The sequence below is a fragment of the Belonocnema kinseyi genome, chromosome 4 (assembly GCF_010883055.1).
Source record: "Belonocnema kinseyi isolate 2016_QV_RU_SX_M_011 chromosome 4, B_treatae_v1, whole genome shotgun sequence".
NCBI classification, from domain to species: domain Eukaryota; kingdom Metazoa; phylum Arthropoda; class Insecta; order Hymenoptera; family Cynipidae; genus Belonocnema; species Belonocnema kinseyi.
Genome location: NC_046660.1, coordinates 119,629,425 through 119,634,019, shown reverse-complemented (window position 1 = coordinate 119,634,019; position 4,595 = coordinate 119,629,425). Strand labels below are relative to the sequence as shown.

General features: G+C 36.5%; 1 long non-coding RNA gene across 1 annotated transcript; it reads right to left on the bottom strand.

The window, feature by feature from the left end:
* Positions 1–1,023: 1,023 nt before the first annotated feature.
* LOC117171664 lies at positions 1,024–3,959 on the bottom strand. The gene is made up of 3 exons (XR_004466907.1): positions 1,807–3,959; positions 1,583–1,699; positions 1,024–1,335 (listed from the first exon to the last, which is right to left on the bottom strand). It is a non-coding gene; the product is annotated as an uncharacterized LOC117171664 (long non-coding RNA).
* Between the last annotated feature and the right edge of the window lie 636 nt (positions 3,960–4,595).

The following is a 4,595-nucleotide window of genomic DNA, read 5'->3' as shown; positions in this document are numbered from 1 at the left end:
TAAAGTTTATATTAAAATATATTTTATGGAACATGATATTTTTTATAAATATGCCAGTAATGTAAAAATGTTTTAATTGGCAATTGACTTTCAATCCAAATGGATCTTGTCCGAGGTAAGTAGCCATTATTGCGCCTCAAGGGGCCTACTGAGAGTTGCTTACACCGCTCCAAGTGGCTGTTGGTAAAATATATCGATGGGACTTCGTGGGTGTTATCTACGGGCGGCGGTGTGTAGAGGGGAAGTCACTTTTTCGCCGGACGCGCCGTCTATATTTATGGCGGGCAACTAAGCCCGCACCGCATCTACGTTTTTAATATCTTTGGTTATGCAAAGTGTACCTCGAAAGCTAGTATTGACCAGTGAGATATCGATTGATCGATGTGTGTTCAAATTCAAATTGTAATTTAAAGTTTAACCTATAACTATAACTTAGAAATTACAGAATAAGAACAATTTAGAAAGAAATATTCATTATTTTATTACTCTCTCTCTCTCTGTCCTGAAATAATAGAAAGAATAAGAATTACAGATTAATTCGATATCAGGGACATACTTATAGACTACGATGCAATAGAAAATAGGTTAGATTCTTAGCATTCCTAACAGCATTCACAGTTTGAGCTTTGGACCGAAATTGTTTGGATATGTCAATCAACGAATTTGTCATATTGCGTTTTAAATCTAATAGGCGGAGCTATGCGACCTAATTTCTTATATGTAAACTGGCTGTTAAATTCAATGACGTCAGCGATTTGATTGGCTAAAAAGGAAAAGTGGGAGTATTCCGCCAAAAACAGAGTTTATAAAAAGGCGCGCACAACGGAAAAACGCCAGATTTTTGTATCTCCGAAACCGCATATCTAATACTAAACCTGCGACACTTGTTAGTGAATAGTAGAGTTTTTTGGACTTAGAAACTTGGTATTGTGTTTGAACTTAGTCAATTCATCTGAATTGTTGGTAAATAATAAACTATTATAAAGATGGTTGAAATTCAACTGAAATAAATTGTAAATCATCAACTGTTAAATCCTTTTTTTTTATTTCAAATAAGTTCCTTTAAATGGTTTTCGTTTCAACGAATCAACGGCAATAATGATCCCGTTCACATGTCCAATCAGAGAGCAGTGAATTGTCGACAGAAAAGCTAGGTGAAATTTGGGCATTACAATTGGTGACAGCGGTGGGATATGTTGCACCATAAAGGAATAAATCAAATAAATTGAAGAAAAACTGGGTCACTGGACTACTGACTCACTGATTGAAATTTAAGGCCGTTCGTCTTACCACAAGAGAGATTACTCCACTGACAGAAGGCAGCATCTTTTGAATCTGAAAAATCAATGGAACAGGATTATTAATTTTCTCACAATAAAAGCCGCAGTCTTCTACCAGTGCTATGTGGTAGTTTTACTCTCGGTAGCATAGGGTATCGACAATTGCACCAAGGTTGTTAACGGTTAAATAGAGACCACCAAACTATTCCTCAATAACCGTAGGCTTAAAAAGATTAAAAAAAAAGTTTTAGTAAGAAAATCCTTACCTCAACGTGGAAAATAAAAAATTGATGGTGAATTACCTGCCCGAAACGGAAAAGGGTATGGCACCGTGAGATCAACAGTAGAGAAATCAGTAACAACTATTTGAAGGAAATTTCTGAAGGATCAAGGACACTCAAGGAATTTAGACAATCTTCCTGGAACAATGAAGAATTTAGTTTAGATAATAATGCGAAAGATTCGAACGAAGCATCGCCACCGAAAAAAGCTAAACGAAACAAAAATGATAGTCCTGGTGGAGCACCTGCTATAGTAACTCAAGAATTGAGATCTAGGTTAGTAGTAAGCGAAAATCCTTCTGATAGTCATAGGACAAATTCTTTGAGTTCAGATCAAATTGGCAAGAGTTGGAATGATTTGCAAAGACATGAGACTCAGGTCCGGGACTCCCCGTCTGTTCCTTTATTACCGTTAAATCTCATTTCTGGACCCGAGAAAATTTCGCGAATAGTCTCGAAGCTTCTTTCCACATTGTGTCAGAATTATTTCCCATTCCACAAGAAGGTATCCTTGGTATTCCTTTCTTCAAAAAACACAACGCTATTGTTAAGTTTGAAAGTAACTGTCTTCAAATAGAAAATATTAATTTTCCGTTTGTCTCTCATAAGACAATTTGTTTACCTGCAAGAACAAAGTCTTTGATTTTTAATGAAAACGGAACTGGTAAAATCTTCTTTATAAATTCCAATAATCAGCAAATATATTTAACAATACCACCAGTTGAGCTTGAAGAATATTTTGAAAATGATTCTGAGCATCGTAAACTTTCTGCTGATGAAGAAAACAGGCTTCTAGATTTGCTGAAATTTTGAAAATTGTAAATCTCTCTAATTTAAATGATGAAGAGAAAGAAAGTCTCTTCCCAATAATTTTTTATTATTCTCAGCAATTTCATCTTCATAATGACAAATTGGGATCATCTAAGGTTGTTGTCCATAAAATTGTCACTTCTGATAATAAACCGGTAAGCATAAGAAATTATCGTCATCCACCTATTCATAAAAAAGTTATTATGGAAAAAACTAAAGAATATCTTCGGGATGGAATAAGTCGACCATCAGTATTCCCATATAATTCTCCTGTTTTGGTCGTTCCCAAAAAACCAGATCTTCATGGTAATAAACAATGGAGAATGGTGGTTTATTATCGTAAATTGAACGAAAAAACCATTAGTGTTTCTTACCCTTTACCGCAAATAACAGAGATATTAGATCAATTATTAGGAGCTAAATATTCCTCTGTTATGGATTTAGCATCAGGTTTCCATCAAATACCCATGGTTCCCGAATCCAAAGCAAAAACTGCTTTTTCTGCTCCATTCGCTCATTTCGAGTTCAATAGAATGCCATTTGAACTTAAAAATGTCCCTGCTACCCTTCAAAGGGTAACGGATCAAGTTCTTACTGGTTTACAAGTAACTGATCTATTTGTTTATATAGATGGCATTGTCATCTATGCCTCATCACTTATTGATCACAGTCAAAAATTAAAAGCTCTTTTAGGTCATTTAAGAATATCAGGATTATCTTTGAACCCTAAAAAGTGTTATTTCTTAAAAAAAGGAATAGCATATTTGGGACATATCATCACCCAAGAAGGGGTGAAACCAGATCCTCGAAAAGTAGAAGCTGTAAAGAATTTTTCTATTCCAAGCGGAAAGAAAAATGTTAAACAATTTTTGGGGCTCGTAGGTTGCTATAGGAGATTTATTCCAGATTTCGTTAAAGTGGCTAAACCACTTACTCAAATTCTGAAGGACAGCACTGATTTTCGTTGGACTTCTGTAGAAAAGGAAACTTTTGAGTTCCTGCGTGATAAGATCTGTTCCGAACCTTTGTTACAGTATCTTAACTTTTCAAAACCATTTGTATTGACAACAGACGTTTCAAATTATGCTCTTGGAGGTGTCCTGAGTCAGGGTAAGATTGGTCAGGACTTGTCAATCGCTTTTGCCTCAAGGACATTTCAAGGAGCAGAGATAAATTATTCTACAATAGAGAAAGACCTTCTTGCTATTGTCTTCTGCGTCAAGTATTTCCGACCTTACATATATGGTCACAAATTTGTCCTCGTTACTGACCATAGGCCTCTATTTTTGTTGCATAGCATTAAGGATCCTGTCTCAAGGTTGGCTAGATGGCGAGTCAAGCTGATTGAGTAAGATTACGTGATTGTGTATAAGCCTGAAAAAGTGAATTTCAACGCTGATGCTTTGTCAAGAAATCCACTCAATGATAGGGGCTCTTTATTATCTACTTTGGATTCCTTCGATGCAAAGCTGATAGCTGTTGTGGAACTTCCAGCTTCTGATAACGAGATTGATACAGAATAGTAGGGTGTAACCTATTAGGGACCCCGTTATCGGTTTGCGCTAATGCACCACAGCATTTTGGTCCAAATTCGTGGAGATGGAAGCACGCTAACCCTGGTAGTTTAGGTGGTTCTTTGAAAGATAAGGATTCCAAACCGGGGTCGAGAGATTGAACTCTCAGTGATGATAGCCATATGGCTTCATTTGATGAAGACCTTAACGACCCAGTTAAGATACCTTCATCGGTTCCAAATGGTTTAGCTCAGGTGCCCAAAAAGCAGAAGCCCTTGATGTTCACATCATCATCGGCTCTGAGTAGGTTCTGGGGTGCGGGTGTTGGACTAAATTCTTCTGCCGTAAAGACGCAAAGTGAATTGTGCGCTTTGCAGGCGATGGAAGACAAACACATTGGTGAGAACAGTGCTGCTGTTCTTGAAAAGACTCCTGCATTGGTCATCTCAGAAGCGTGTGTATTATACAGTAATGAGAAAATATAGATGGGTAAAGGCCATATTGTTCATTTTGTCTCAGCCGATGGTACGATGTCTGAAACTAATAAAGAATTAGTGAGTCATAATTTCTTTCCAGTTGAAGATTTTTTAGGAAGTAATCCTAAATTAGGTGAATTAGTAGTCTTCACCTGAAATTATAGGTACATTTTTACTTTGATTGTGAGGAATAAGCATGATGATCAGCTTTTCTTGAATCACATATCTAGTGCA